This window comes from Diachasma alloeum, unplaced genomic scaffold (genome assembly GCF_001412515.2).
Source record: "Diachasma alloeum isolate Michigan unplaced genomic scaffold, Dall2.0 Dall_scaffold_00363, whole genome shotgun sequence".
Classification (NCBI taxonomy): Eukaryota; Metazoa; Arthropoda; class Insecta; order Hymenoptera; family Braconidae; genus Diachasma; species Diachasma alloeum.
This window is the reverse complement of record NW_021680502.1, coordinates 487,788-504,693: the sequence shown is the minus strand read 5'-3', so window position 1 is coordinate 504,693 and position 16,906 is coordinate 487,788. Positions and strand designations below refer to the sequence as shown.

The 16,906-nt window shown below is 40.0% G+C and overlaps 1 protein-coding gene and 1 long non-coding RNA gene across 4 annotated transcripts in view; both read left to right on the top strand.

The window, feature by feature from the left end:
• Positions 1-389: 389 nt before the first annotated feature.
• Positions 390-2,869, top strand: LOC107041357. Of its 2 annotated transcripts, none has more exons than XR_001461051.1 (2): positions 390-914; positions 2,689-2,869. It is a non-coding gene; the product is annotated as an uncharacterized LOC107041357 (long non-coding RNA). The 2 variants fall into 2 exon arrangements; XR_001461052.1 differs by having other exon boundaries at positions 390-976.
• A 4,346-nt stretch (positions 2,870-7,215) lies between these two features.
• Positions 7,216-16,906, top strand: part of LOC107041365 (mitogen-activated protein kinase-binding protein 1) — a 210,334-nt gene continuing 200,643 nt past the window's right edge. For both annotated transcript variants that reach the window (XM_015261885.1, XM_029126324.1), the window contains exon 1: positions 7,216-7,521. The gene's annotated coding sequence lies outside the window, so the exon portion shown is untranslated. The remainder of the gene's footprint in view (positions 7,522-16,906) is intronic.

The window sequence follows — 16,906 nt, the reverse complement described above, 5'->3', positions numbered from 1 at the left end:
ACCCAAAGGGGCGTGACCCGTATGAATCGATAATTTCTCATTTATCGGAAATTCGACAAACGACAGTGGCACTTCAATTTACACACTTGTATAATCTAAAATCTGCAAATTTCCAAGAACTACGGATCTGTACGGGTGCGTCCCGTACACACCCGTAGACAATTTGACAAGATAATTTGAATTCGTTCAGTTAATTCAGCACCAGTCATTTTTGCCCCATAGAATAACCTGTAAGAGAAATTTTTACCCCGTGGTTTTAGGTAAATCCTACGGGTAACCCGTAGATTAGCCGTACGACCCGTGTCTCCCGTGCATCACCCGTATTGGTGCCAATAGTCACACCAAAAAAGGAATGAAGTTATTATTGTTCAGGAGTCACGTGACCGAGTCATCCCCCTTCACATCACTTGCCCCATTTACATATAAAAAAAGTGTGGTTATGTCCCTCTCACGAACCTGAATGTTCCTCTGTCACGTACCTTTAAACAATCTCCTGAAAATTATGAGTAAGTGGTTGAATGAAAAATTGACGACATTTAAAAACAAAATCACTGGACCCCTGATAAAACATGAAAGGATTTATAGAGAGGCAGACAGTGTCGGAGTGTTTCGTTGCTGAAATCTCTAAGCATCAGAAGCCCAAAGCCCCCAGGAATGGAAAATCCATGGAGATGAAATACTAAAAAAAATCCTTCCAATTCCCTAAAATCAGAACTAAAAAAGCTGGCGAAATCTCCGAAAAATGAAGAGACAGATAACAGATAACTGGCAGGAGACGTTCGAGCTCTCCAGTGGACGAAATGGGCTGCCACAAAAGTGCTCGGACGAAAAAGCGAGTCTTTCAGATTTTCGATTCCAGTTGCTGCTAGATCTTGTGTTGATCAGTCAAACAAAGGATTAGGTGACATACGCAGGTATGGAGAGACTCCAAAATTATGGGTGTCCTCCGGATCTTCTGATCAAGACTCCTGACAATGTTCTTAGGAAATTAATTCATCCTGTTAGTTTTTATGAAATGAAGAAAATTATTCAAACCTTCTGAAAAGTTTGGAAAAGTAATGAGCTATTCGATCATTGTGAATAGTTTTCTGAAACTGTTGGTTTTAAAGGAAAATGTTAAAAAAACATTTTTCAAAGACGTGAAATTCTCTACAAAAAATGTCACTTCATGAATTTTTTTTAACGCTGTGTCTCATATATTTTGACAAAAGGAATATATCATCCTGTTTGGAAATGTTTTTGTGAACAAGATTTGATCCTAATTTTTTTCAGCCCGAAGTCCAGTATATTAAGAAAAATCTCTAAAGTCGAATTAGCTGAAAACACTCGAGGTTCACTGAGAATTGAAGTTTTTGTAGCCAATAGTTCGGGGGTCCAAGTTTTCACACAAAAATCACCTGAGAGAATGCCGAGATTGAACTCCACCTCTCAGGAGCTTCAGAGGGAAACGAAGAGTTTTGGGAATGCCCATGGCTCCAAGAGCTGACAAAAAATGCAGTCATCCACAACGCCCTCCCCATCGGGGGAGAGTATTGATGGTCATAGGATGTATTTTTTATAATAATTATATAGTAGAGTCCGAAGCAAAGCCAAAGATTACAACAAAATCGCCATAAAAGTTGTCTGCCACCGACTGACGAACTTTTTTTTCGTTATCTAGTCCATGATATGAGGCTCCATGCCCGTCTGAATAAATTTTTTTTTTGTAGATTACCGAGGTGGTTTCACTGTGATGAATATCTTCTACATGAGGAGAAATAGCAAAATTTTCATATGATTTTTTTAGCTCACATTTCGCTCTACAAAAAAAATTCCATGGAATTTTTCTTAACTGTCCCCACTCACGAGATATCCACCGACAACGGACCCTAGATGCGTAGTAATTATCCTAGTTTGCCGATTCACTACAAATTTTCAATTCAAAAAAAATGCTCAATGGGCACATTATTCGAAATTCCTTTTTTTCTTTGTCAATTAAAGTTTTTTTTCTTTCTCAATTAGAATTTCATAATCATTCAATTTATTACTTTTAAACCTGAATAGACAATGGAGGAAAGGAAATCAAATGAAATGTTGATATTTAAGTATCATCAACAGTGTAGCTAACTGATAATGAGAGGAATATTTTTCTAATTGTGAATGCCGAATAATGCGAAATAAGCAGCCATTAACGAGGCTTTCCGGGTAATAGGAAAGTCTTCAATGACTTCAAAGTCTTCTGCTCACGCTTGCTACAGCTAGTGGGGACGATATTCCAGGATTATTTGAGTACCTCCAATAGATATTTACGAATTTTCATCGCCATTCTTTGTCGAAAACATTTATAGATGATTAAATTATGTTGATAATCAGTAACTTTAGGAGAACATATAATCGATTTTTCTTTAATTTTTTCTAATTCATCAACCTTCAGAAATATTTGAATTATCTCGATTACGAGTGATTTTAGAACAAAATGTCAGAAGACCTTTTTTATAGAAAATGTAATGACCTCCACAGAATATACTTCGACATTGTCTCTGAACCCTCTAATTTCGAAGATATTCCAAAAAACATGGGATAAAATTGTTTTAATTCCATTTCTTTTCATCAATTCCTCATGAATCTCAACGAAAAATTCTGTCTCACCTTACCGAAAAAAAGCCTCTCCCCAAACTCAAAATTTCACGAAATCATTCGACTTTTCAGCTAAATTGGAGGATTGGTTGGAGTAAAACAAATAACAGCAGAAAAAAATTGACGAAGAAGGCGCAGTTTAAGCAGGAGAGACCTATGAACAAAATCAAGGGTCAGACCAAAAAGAAACTAACAATAGAAATTAATAGAAAAATCTGTACTTTATTTTGTAAATAAAATCATTTCATATCAAGTGTTCTTTTTCATTATTCATTCAACATTAATATTTTACGCTACGAATCAATTATTATTTGTTGAATCTCGAGTAGAACAGCATGATTGATAAACGATATTCGAAAATTATGGATCATGCATCGACTTTCAGAAGAGAAGTGGTGGGAAGTGATAGAACATTAAGAATTTTTTTTATCCTGTTCAGTGTCCCAATTATTTTGAGTGTTATCAGGGGAAAAGAGCAAAAGATTTTTTGTGGGACGCTGTCCACATTGAGGATGCTCAAGGAGACAGATCTCCTAACCGAAACCAACCAGCAGGTAATTGATCTCAGTCCAGCGATCCTTAGGGGGGCCACTCCACCAGTTGCGTCCTTATTCCCTCTGGTGTCTTCGCCTGTCTCTCCACCAAATTGAAACGATTGCAGATGCAGTGGACTTGCATGCAGATGTGGCCCACCTTGAGACCGCCCTGATGAATTAAACCCAGAGTTAACACTGGGTTCACTATGGGTTAATGGAACTTTCGTAGACTTTTTTTCTTCCTTCACTGGGTTTTCCCTATAAACCCAGAGTTGACTCGGAGTTAACTCTGGGTTTGATCGATCAGGGTGACTTTTCGAAAAGAGCAAAGTCCTCCGATTGTGTCTGGAATGTCACCTTTGCGGTCTCAAAGGAGGACTTTAGAGATTTTTCTTAATATACTGGACTTCGGGCTGAAAAAAATTAGAAAAAAATTAGGATCAAATCTTGTTCACAAAAACATTTCCAAACAGGATGATATATTCCTTTTGTCAAAATATATGAAAGACACAGCTTTAAAAAAAATTCATGAAGTGACATTTTTTGTAGAGAATTTCACGTCTTTGAAAAATGTTTTTTAACATTTCCCTTTAAAACCAACAGTTTCAGAAAACTATTCACAATGATCGAATAGCTCATTACTTTTCCAAACTTTTCAGAAGGTTTGAATAATTTTCTTCATCTCATAAAAACTAACAGGATGAATTAATGTCCTAAGAACATTGTCAGGAGTCTTGATCAGAAGATCCGGAGTTCACCCATAATTTTGGAGTCTCTCCATAGCTGCGTATGTCACCTAATCCTTTGTTTGACTGATCAACACAAGATCTAGCAGCAACTGGAATCGAAAATCTGAAAGACTCGCTTTTTCGTCCGAGCACTTTTGTGGCAGTCCATTTCGTCCACTGGTGAGCTCGAACGTCTCCTGCCAGTTATCTGTTATCTGTCTCTTCATTTTTCGGAGATCTCGCCAGCTTTTTTAGTTCTGATTTTAGGGAATTGGGAGGGTTTTTTTTAGTATTTCATCTCTATGGATTTTCCTTTCCTGGGGGCTTTGGGCTTCTGATGCTTAGAGATTTCAGCAACGAAACACTCTGACACTGTCTGCCTCTCTATAAATCCTTTCATGTTTTATCAGGGGTCCAGTAATTTTGTTTTTAAATGTCGTCAATTTTTCATTCAACCACTTACTCATAATTTTCAGGAGATTGTTTAAAGGTACGTGACAGGGGAACATTCAGGTTCGCGAGAGGGACATAACCTCACTGTTTTTATATGTAAATGGGGTAAGTGATGGGAAGGGGAAGATTCGGTCACGTGACTCCTGAACAATAATAACTTCATTCCTTTTTTATTAATTTTCGATTCAATATTACATTTCCAAATGAAAAAAACATTCTCACTATTATTTCCAAATTGTTCTACATCGATTAAAGTGAAATTTTATTGATTTCGGTCAATGTTTGCCAAGTATACGGTCCAACAGTTTTTTTTATTAATTACTGAATAACTATTCGTTTCCAAGTTATGAAAAAGCGTTTCTAAATTTTTTCAAATCATTTCTAATTATTACATTGATTATTTTTGAAAAATATGTAATTTATTCGCCAAGTATACGGTGGTTTTGTCCGACAGTATTGTCAGAGATTATAGAGTTATTGTAGGTAACGTTGTTGGTAAGGCAGAATTCATATATACTCTAAAAAGAATGAGTAATTACATACATGAATATTAGTTTCTGAACTGTAAAAAGGCAGTCCTAATCTATCTCAAATGATTCTCGAATAATAGAAAATGGTTTTATCCGAAAATTAATTATTTCCCTGTTTTATAAAGTTTTCTATTTTATCTACAGTGTACCTACAATACTGTCGACTAATCTACATTCGGGCGTATCAAACAATCGCGCCATCTCCCTTTCGGTGGAACACAATTTCCGCATATGGATATTCGGATGCTTACTTTTTGTGGATGAAATAAAAATATCAAAAATCTCTTAGCGGTCAAAGATATTTTCTAATTTTCTCAACCATCGGACCAGTCGTTCATCGGTAATTCTATCGTATATGGAATATTTAAATTCGTGTGAATGAATAGTTGAACATTCACAAGTTCTGGAATATTTCCACAGGGGAAAATATATTTTCTATCATTCACCGTCTCGGTCAATTGATTTATCTGGTACTCAAATAAGTATGATGAAAACTGCGTAGTACATCAATAATTGCGGACAAATCACCCAATCGAGGATTGATGAATTCTATCCATTTTGAAAATCGAACATTTAGAGCGTAGGGCATTTTGTTAGTCCGTCATTTCGTACATTCTGACGTTTGAAGTTTGGCAAACTTGGCCCCAACCGGTCGAACGGTGCCCGTGAGGGGGATAGTTGTCATTGATTGGTGGATTATAAATGACGTGTAGGGGAAAAGAACGGGAACGTGGAAAGTTTCAAACATCTACGAGTGAACGAAATGCTAGATCTAACGAATGCGAATTTCCGTAATAGTTTGAAATAACAATGACTCAATTATCATTTAAAGTCTGAAGTTGGGAGAAATTAACTCGCTACTGTTCATTTTTTATGTACTAAAATATGAGTGAAATTACGAAGTAACTGACGCTTGAAAATTCTATAGAATTCTGGTTCAATGTTTGCAAAAGATGGTTTAGAATTTAAGTTTTCGAAATTTTTCCGCTCTGATCAATGCAGAAAATTAAGACATTGTTGAAGAAGTTAAAGCAAAGCTTTGCAAACATCACTCTAGTTAGTCGTAACAATTTTGTAATTTGCTGGATGTGCCAAAATTGTTAAAAAAAGCTGTTGCACGTTATATTTTTTCATGGTTCACTTTTTTCGTGTCTTTAAATTTTAAGTTCGCCGCCCAGTAAAAACCCTGATGGAAAAAACTCCTTAAATCCTATTGGAAGAAAAAAGGGTAATTGGAAATAATGACGTTATTACCGTTGACCCATTATTTCCGATTCAGGTTAGTAGCGTAATGCTGACACGTGTGGAAAAATCCAATAGGAAGACCTAGCGAATTCTCTAAAAAATTCTATGCTGAAATAATTGATTGTGTTGATGGGACAGAGGATTGAGAGAAACAAACAGCACTTGATGTTTTCACAATAATATTTTTATATTTCACGATGATATTCGTGAATTAATCGAACACATATAACATATAATCATCAAATTATAAATATCAATTGAAAATAGAATGAACTTTTAAGTAGACGTTATTTACTGGGGCTGAGACCATAATGAAAGTGCAAAATATCTCGTTAATTCAATGAAATTCGTTGTAGAAAAAAAGTAATTCTATGAATAGCTTGGGAAGATTTTTCGTGAAAAAGAAAATATCTCGCGGGGCATTTTGTTCCTTTAGAAGAATTTTTATAGGTATAATATTTCACAATTAATTAAAAAACAAGTGTCAACAAAAAATATTTGACGTTGATGCAACGTTTTGAATAGACCTTTTCATTCTGGAAATCTAGGGGAAATATTTATTTCGTTCATTCAACGAAAAAATCTCCGAAAAAACCATGGAAAATTCTGATAAATATTGAACTTTACAATGATATACACTTGAGCGCTCAAAAACCATGATTTATATGTAAATTCGATAAAGTGTCCGCAAATCCTAGGGGAATTAACATGGGAAAAAAGTGTCCGCAAATCTAGTGACTCTCAGAATGAAAAGGTCTATACGAATAATGTCAACACAGCAGCCATATCCAATATATATCCCGCACTCCGTGACCGTTCTTGCCCCACTCTAGGGACTATTCGACAAAGAGAGAAAACGGCGACAAAATAGCGCTCTTCTTCTCTTTCCTGACGCCCCCACCACTCGAACCCGAAGTCTATTTATTATATGTCTATGATACCGCCCCTGCTGAAGATCCGGGCCCTGGCTACACTGCTCCAACTCATTTTTGCCGACGACCGATTGTATCGCCATCTCTCGTATGGGGTCGTACTATCCGGCCACTAATAGACGAGAAAAGACAAAACATTAAGAACGACGGCTTAGTGGTGTTTCTGAGAGCATAATGTACAATGTACCATTAATTGTACAATAAGGCAATCGAACGACTCGCACAATCATGATTTAATCGTTTAGTGTCAATTCGGTCAATTGTATGGACTAGTGTGTCACGAAACCCATTTATACAGAATCGTCGACGTTGACGATCATCATACATTTCATTACAATTGAGTGCCATTCGTCGTGATTATTTCTTATTTTCATTGAATCCGTACTGGTGAATAATATTGACTGCGGATTGCAGAAGAACGACCGCTACGTGATTTTTGAGCGTTTACAAGTGCTAATCTGGATTTTCTAGAACGTCAGAGGTACACAATAACCTAACTAGTGTTTTATTCTCAAAGCTACCATGAAAACATTTCTGTAATTGGAAACATGCTGATACAATAGAATATTTCTAATCCATCTTCGAAATGTTTTTATGTCCTGTTGTAATTGATTATCTGAAGCATTTGATTTTCTTGGTCGAAACTATCATGTCATCGTTTTTGTGCTGGTCTAGAGAACAATTCTAACCTTCAAGCGTTTTTCTCAAGCCGTTAAATCAATTTCAGCGATTTAGATAATTTTTCCCACAATAATAGAAACTCTACGAACGTGCGAATGAAAAGAACTACCTTAAACTAAATAGATTCTAAACGGGTAAGCTAAAGACCACCGTGAGGATTCTATTCAATTTAGCATGCACTGATCGACGAGTGTTTGAAGAGTTGTCAAATGCATACGTAAAATTATTAATACTTTTTTATCTTTCAAATCAATCAAATGCTAACATGAAAATTCGAAGGCTTGATTTTGGTACCTCATCCATTCCTGTAATCGTTGTTTAGATGAAATGAACCAATCGAGTGGTGCCCTTAAGGATGCTAAGTGGGTCAAGTGCACAACTAAATTGATCATTTTTTTCAAAAACCTTGCATAATAAATTGTGTTAACTTGATTAATTCATCTCGCCAATTTATATTCAAATTGAGTTGGGATGTAATACATGTAAAATTTTCTTTTTATTTTTTCGACCAAAAAATATTTGTTTATTGACTAAATGGTGATATCCGGTGGGAATCGTGGCAACGCCGCTGGTGTCAGCTGATGGTAGAGGCGCGAGGGTTTGTTGATATTCGAACGTGTGTTGGAGGTTATACATGCCTGTGAACAAACCATGGCTTCAGACAAAAATAAAAATTTATTGTGTGACAAAAGGGGACAGTTTATCTCTCAAAAATGTAAAATTGGTGAAACCAGGTCTCGAGAGGGTGTACAAAATTATCATGAGCAACAAAAATTACTGAAAAAAGTGCAAAAAAATCAGAAGCAAGAAAACCGAAGGAAGAATCGAAGGAAGAACCTTTCATTTTCCACGGACGGCGTGTAGTAGAACTTTGATACGCTAGGTGATAATGAAAACACCGTTATTTTCTTAATCACCCATCCCTCACCCCCAGACTCCAATATTCCTTTATTCTCTTTACTACTCATTAATATATCCAGATTCAATCTAATGAATTTTTTAAGAGGGAAATGTCGAGAAACACATTTTGTTGGACATTTGGTTAGCCATAACAAGATCCATTGAAATGATTTCCCGAGATGAGTAGATCCTGAGACCAATGTTCTTTCGCACAATTCGTTTAAAATTCAATTATAAACACCATTCGAGTCTCATTGATTGATAATTACGTTTGAAATCCTAAAATTCACTTTGAAAAAACATCCATTGTGAGTGACAGGTAGGGTTATGTTGACGGGGGGCGTACAAGCCGAGTAGGCCAGCTGTGTACGCTGTTGTCGCGTATCATCCATTTTGCTACGAGCGATTTTTTTCCCCGGAAGTGAGTCGAAAAATTAAGATTTCGTTCTTATTTGCCCCGGTTCCTCTGATTTCGCCTGGATCAATCGATTCAGCTTTTTTTTTTACATTTTTTCCATATTTTTCGGGATTTTTCATGAATCTCTAAATTGGCCAATCTTTTATTTTAGTGCATAACCTCATAAGAGCCAATGCTGGATTTTCAAATTTTGTTTATTTAAATTCTCAATAATTAATACCGGTTGAAAGGTCAAGATTGTCATCTAAATTTTTCTAATATTTCTCGCTATTACAGGAAAAAAAATTGAATTTTTGCTGATTTATTAAACATTTTCACTTGGCACCCTTAATAAAAGTAGTAGAAAAAAATAAAATGAAAGAACCAAAAGCAGCTCACGGATCGTCTATACGGTGACCCTGAACCTCACAGACGTTCTCATCAGACAATGAACAAAAGAGTTTAAAATAGTACTGTAATAACCCGTTAGATCTATTATGTTCGAAAAACTATATGAATGAAAAAATAGTGATATATTCTTCGTACAAACTATGCTCTTTATGCTTTCACTTTCCATTTTCATGTTTCAGCGGGGTCCTATGCGATTTCTCATTCATTATTCTCATAAATAGTTGAGCTCCGTCAAGTCAGGCAGCCAAGGTGCTCGGATCGACTCGGTCAATAGCTCGAAATTACATGCTTTTTATAAGCTTTTTTTCTGTGCAAACCAAAAATTTTCTGCTCAAATATTTTGGGCGTAAAATCGATTTTTCGGATGTGGGCGTTAAGTTAGGCGGCCAAGTCATTAGAATTGGCCCGAAAACCACGCTGAGATATCTTTTGATTTATAAGCCAATTTCCTGTGTTGAGAAAACCATGAAAATCCCAATTTTTCCGGGAAATCCCATATGGGCTGGAAAATGGGCAAATTCAAGGTCATCACATGAGCCTGCTGTCTGGCCCAGAATTATCAGCTATTTATAAGCTAATTTTCTGCACGAAGCAAAAATTTTCTGTCCAAATATTTTGGGCCAAAAGTTNTTTCCGGGAAATCCCATATGGGCTGGAAAATGGGCAAATTCAAGGTCATCACATGAGCCTGCTGTCTGGCCCAGAATTATCAGCTATTTATAAGCTAATTTTCTGCACGAAGCAAAAATTTTCTGTCCAAATATTTTGGGCCAAAAGTTAAACTCTAGGATTTGGGCGTCTACCTAATCGCTCAATTTGTCAAAATGGGCTAGAAAATCAGCTTGAAGGATCTTCTGATTTATAAGCTAATTTCCTGTGTTGAGAAAATCATGAAAATCCCCATTTTTCCGGGAAATTTCATATGGGCTTGAAAATAGGCACATCCAAGGTCATTACGTAGGCCTGCTGTCTGGCCCAGAATTATCACCTATGTATAAGCTAATTTTTTGTGCGAAGCAAAAATTTTCTGCTCAACTATTTTGGGCCAAAAGTCAAACTTAATCGCTCAATTTGTCAAAATGGGCTAGGAAATCAGCCTGAAGTATCTTCTGATTTATAAGCTAATTTCCAGCCCATATGGGATTTCCCGGAAAAATGGGGATTTTAATGATTTTCTCATCACAGGAAATTAGCTTATAAATCAGAAAATACTTCAGGCTGATTTCCTAGCCCATTTTGAACGTCCATAAAGTTAGCGGAGCAAGGTCAAAACATGGGGGTTTTTTTTGTCAAAATTATGTGCTTTTCATGCGTTTTTTGGTGCTCGAACAAAAAAAATGTTGCTCCATCCCTTCGGGAATTAGGGGTAAGGGGTGGAAAATAAGGGATGGTCGAAAAAAAATTATGCCATAATTATGTGCTTTTTACGTGCTTTCGGTTACTGTGAGAGGACAGGCAGGATGGGGGCTGATTTGGGAGAAATAGCCCTTCTAGGGGAAAATTTCTTTTAGGTGTTGAAAGCCAGGATTAATGGTAATAGCTATAAACAGTAGGCCATGAAAATGTGCTTTTTATGTGCTCCAAGAAAAAGGCGCAGAAACAGGGGTAAAGAGGCCCGCATGAGGAAAACTGCCTATCTAGGGGAAAATTCAATTAGGGGTGACTAAAATAATATTGGTGATTAAAGCGTCGTACTATGAACTACAATTATGTGTTTTTTATGTGCTCCAAGATAATTGATCGAAATAATGGAAAAGATGGAGCCTATTAGAAGAATCGACTTCCCACGGTACAATTGAGGTCGCAAATGAGATATCCCTGGCGTTATCATTTTTTTTGGTTTCGATACATCATACCAAGAAAAAAAAACGTGTTTTCGAATGTTGACGCCGAAAATATTCGTGCTCCATCCGGTAGCTGGAAAATACCCCCACGTCAAGCGGTAGTGCTCGAAACGTATATGACGTGACCCAAATGGTTTCCAATGTAACTTTCTACACAAAAAACAATGTCGATGGATTTGTGCCTGAATTTTCATCATAATGAAGGAATTAGGTATACTGGTAACCGTCAGAAACTTTGCCGCGATCGCCATTTTTTTATTTGGGACACCATTGAGTCCAAAAAAAAAATGTGTTTTCGAAATCCGCCACTCGAATTATTCGTGCTCCTCATTTTGTAGGAGCAAGGTCTTCAGGTCGACCTGATGTGATTGTAGCACATCATCTCATGGGACACTTTGTCCCCAAAAATTATGTGCTACACATTGGGCAAGGCAATTAAATTCGTGCTCCAATCCCTCCTATCGTGGACAAATCAGGTACACTGGTGACCGTCAGCAACTTTGCTCCGGTCGCCATCTTTTTTTTGAGGCATCAATGAGTCCGAAAAAAAATGTTTTCAAAATCCGCCACTCAAATTATTCGTGCTCCTCGTTTTGTAGGAGAAAGGTCTTCAGGTCGACCTGATGTGATTGTAGCACATTATCTCATGGGACATTTTGTCCCAAAACATTATGTGCTACACATTGGACAAGGCTATTAAATACGTGCTCCACTCCCTTCCATCATGGACAGATCAGATACACTGGTGACCGTCAGCAACTTTGCTGCGGTCGCCATATTTTTTTTTTGAGGCATCAATCAGACCGAAAAATGTGTTTTCGAAATCCGCCACTCGAATTATTCGTGCTCCTCATTTTGTAGGAGCAAGGTCGTCAGGTCGACCTGATGAGACTGGAGCACATCATCACATGGGACATTTTATCCCAAAACATTATGTGCTACATATTGGACAAGGCTATTAAATTCGTGCTCCACTTTCTTCCATCGCGGACAGATCAGGTACACTGGTGACCGTCAGCAACTTTGCTGCGGTCGCGATCTTTTTTTTTGAGGCATCAATCAGTCCGAAAAAATATGTGATTTCAATTTGTGACTGCAGCGGGTCGTGAAAAATGCAAAGGCCTCCCTTAAAGACTCTTTTCCCGACGAGCATGAAACTCTCGTGAAAGTAATCGAACATCTCGAGCTCCGCAAGTTCGAACGTGAAATCCCTCCAGACTATTGCGCGGAAATCAGAACAAAAAATTGTAAGACCTTGAAAGAAGCGTTCGCTGCAATTAAACCTCTGGTTGAAGACGATCGTTTAGTATCAGGGATGGCGGGCATGAGAATGGAAAATGGTAGATCGAGTTATAGAGACAGAGGCGATTACAGTCGAGATCGCAGTGAAGATCGCCGGAAGGATAGAGGCAACGACTATTACGACCGGAGTCGCTCACGTTACGATAATGGTTGGTATCGACGTGACAAAAGCCGTGACAATTATGAGAGATGTCACGACAGGGACTGGTCACAATCTAGATACAAAGACTACGAACGTGACAGATCTAAACATGACGACGACGAATTTTCAGACCTTGAGAAGAATCTCGCCTTTCCGATATTAGCTGCCGTGAGGAAAGCACTTTCAGGGGAAGTAGAGGAAAAGCCAGTTCACAAATGCAATTGTGATCACTGCGACTATGGAAATGGGCAAGATCATTTACACAATGACAAACGACTGACTCACATGCCAGCAAACCCACTAAACAGTGGAATGATGGAGCGCGAGAACGGGGACGATCCAGTGAACATTCGCAGGAAAGACGGACCCGAGACAGATCCTCCTCACGAGACAAACGGTCCGGGCATTCGAACTGGGAAGGTGCTCGCTCTCAACCATCGGGAGCGAGCAAGACAGAAACCCCCAACGTTCGCGTCCGCGACCTCCATCTGAATGAGATGTCGATGCAAAATTTCTTGACAATAAAATCAGTGATTTAGCTGAAATGGAGAAACCCCCTTCAAAGGCATGTCCTGTCGTGACCATTAGACACTCAGCATTCAGGTAAAAACAAACGGAAGTTTTACTTGACACTGGTGGTGAAGTGAACCTGATTTGGATAACTCAATTGGACCCCCATACTCGGGTTGATCAGTCCGATAAAATTCATATAGTAGGAATTGCTAACAAGATATTATCCACGTATGGATGCGTCGTGCTGACGATTCGACATATCGAATTTAAATTTCACATTACGCCAAAGCCACCGGAAGGCTACAATGGAATTCTTGGCCTAAAATTTTTGATCCAGCACGCCGCAACTATCTCGATGTGAAACAATTTTCCTTGTAATGCTAATGATTATGTGTAATAATACTTCATCATTAGCATTCCAAGGAAAATCGTTTCACATCGAGTTCAGAGAGCCACAAGCTCTAAATGAGTTTTCGATTTATGGCTCTGGCAAAAGTCCCAGATTGGCACTATTTTCCCCTAAGTTAAGAAAGGGCCAACAGCTTTTATTGGATACCGGGGCATGCCTGAATTTGTTTTCGAAGGCTGGTCTTGCCGAAGACAGTCATCAGTAAATGTCCTCCCAGATATACATTCGGAGTCGCCGGGGATATACAACCCATTCTGGGGGTCGTTGTGCTCGAAATTCAGGCCGGGTCAGCAGAATTTAGGGTAGTCGAAACGTTAAGAGAGTCGAATTATATCGGAATCATAGGCAATCAGTTCCTACGCAAGCAAAGTGCAGAAATTTCCGTTTCCCTAGGATCCCTTCTCAAGAGTTCCCTCACCAATCCTATAATCTTCTACCAAGATTTGAGACCTGGGAAATCCTTCTCGATTCCTACTCGTTGCGAGATGAGAATACCCATTCGAGCAAAGAACTGCTCTGACTGAAGAGGGTACTTCCCTAAGCTATGCGTAGAACTAGGATTGACCATCCTAGAATCAGAGGTAGATGTCGATGCGGAAGGGGTTTTCTGGGTGACAATTGCCAACGAAAACGACGTGGACGTGGATCTCGCCCTATAGCCCAAGACAGTCGAGCCCTTCGCAGTGACCATGACTGCGTAGGAGTTCGACAACTCAGAACAGGGGTTTCTGGAGTCCATCTTCGGAGAATCAGACCTCGAAATCCCTCTGAACGTCGCTCAATACACAGCCAGCACCAGAGAAGGAAAAATCGTTCAAATCCTCAACGAGAGACAGGAGGAACAGGACAGAAAACAGTTAGTTGAAACTTTAGTCTGCGAGTTCCCTCCGGCTTTCTCACTACCGGGAGAACCCAGCGGAGAAATGGAGGGCATGGTTTGCCCTATACGCACGACGGACGAACGCCCAGTGCATGTAAAACAGTATCGTTACCCGGGGGATCTACAGGAGGAGGTCGCCAGGCAAGTGAACAAGTTGCTGGAGATCGGCAAAATGCAACCATCGGTTTCGCCATACAACTAACTATTGTGGATGGTCCCGAAGAAACCCGACTCCAAGGGGAACAAGCAATGGAGAATGGTCAGCGATTATAGACAGCTGAACAAGAAGACCCTTGCAAACAAGTTTCCATTACCCCACATTCGGTCAATGATGTCGAAACTTGGGGGTTCCTGCCTATTCTCGACCCTGGACCTGGCCAGCGGATTCCATCAGATACCCATGTTGGCAGAGGATCAGGAGAAAACTGCGTTCTCCACTCACAATGGGCACTACGAGTACACTCACATGCCATTTGGATTGAAGAACGCGGGCCCTATATTCTAACGTTGTATGCATCAAATGCTCGGAGATCTGATAGGAGATGGTGTTCAAGTCTACCTCGATGACATCATGATCCACACCTCGGACATCGAGATCCACCAGGCGAGACTCAAGATGGTACTCGAACGAGTGTCGAGGAGTGGAACCACTCTACAAGTAGAGAAATGCCACCTGTTGAAAGACGAAGTCGTCTTTCTGGGTTTCGTCGTCAACAATGATGGAATAAGACCAGATCCAGCCAAAGTCAGGTCAATCACGCACATTAACATGCCAAAGACGAAGCAGGAATTGCGGAGTTTCCTGGGGATGTGCAATTACCACCAGTTCAAAGAATGGTACGGACCCAGGGCGAAGCCATTATTCAATCTGACTAAACGAAATGTAGAATGGAAACGGGCGAACGGGAGAAACTCGCATTCGAAGAACTGCAAGTTTTCCTCTCCCAGGAATCATTCTTCAGGTATCCAGACAATAACCGGCCATTTTTAGTCACAATCAACTCCACCAACATCGGCATCGGCGCAATCCTCACGCAAGTAGACGATGAAGGAGTGGAGAGTCCAGTTGCCTATGCATCCAGGCAACTGAATGGCGCTGAAACTCGGTACACCAAGGAGGAAGGAGAGTGCCTGGCGCTAGTTTATGTCTTAAACCAGTGTAGATCCTACTTATACGATGAGCAGTTCAATCTATACGCGGAAACAGCAGCAGTAGTCTGGTTGCAGGATACCCAGGACCAAACTACTCGCAAGGCATCGTTCAAGACGAAGACATCCGGCTTCGATTTTATCCCTCACCATCGTACGGCGGAGACCAAGCAGATCGCCAACGTCTTAGCCTCCTGCCCTGTGGATCCCCCAGAAACAGAGGAGGAAGCAAAGGCCCACGGCAGATTTCTAACGATGATGTTCAGGTAGGCAACGCAGCAAGCTCAACCAGGGAAGTCGAGATACCAGGCTAAACCACCAAGGAAACGAGGACGTCCGCCAGGATTCAAAACCAAGCCACGTGTCAAGAAAGAGACCATTGACCCAGCCCAGGTGATGAAGAGCATCATCACCAGGTCTCGAGCAGCTTCCAACTCAACTGGAACCAGAGAACAAACGACTCAGCCACCTAGGAATGCAACTGATGGGAGGCCCAGGGAGAAAAAGAGGGTAGCATCAGCTAGCACTTCGGGGAAGCCTACTCCCAGAGGGAGGAAGACTCAGAGTGTGGCACGGCACTCCCCAACAGGCCTTGGGAGCAGCAGGGTAGCTGCATGCCAAACTCCCGAAATTGAACATTTTGAGGAGCTGGAGGGAACAGAGGGCGAGATTTTCGAAGAACGTTATGGACCGTCTGAAAACCCAGCAATCACCCCGTTGAAAGAAAATTCTAGGACAGATACAGATTCGGAGGACGACCGGGACAATGACCCACCATTTACAGAACTGGTCGCAGCGATCGAAACACCAGAAGATGAACTGGTGCCCAGGGAGGGGCCAACTGAATCACAGACCCTTTCACCTGAATTCATGAACTCGCTCCACGAATCCTTCTCAAAATTCGAGAAGAGTAGACCTCGACGGCAAGCACCAGCTGAGAAAACTGATGAAGATGAAACCAATGAAGAGGGAAAGACCAGAGCAGAAAGCTTATACCAGGAATATCTCCAGGAAGTCTCGAAATTGCTGAAAGGGGAGTGTGACAAATTCACCCCGAGTGAATCTCCCGAAAAGTGGAACAATCCTCCATCGCAATGCACCGAGGAATCCCTAGACAGTTTCTACCTCGCGAAAAAGAGAGTTTCGTTTGCTCCAAAGCCACTGCTGTCAGAACCCATGGCGAGGTCAACGCCACTCCCTCCGAACAGACTCGACGGACTGTCAACTCGGGGAAGAAA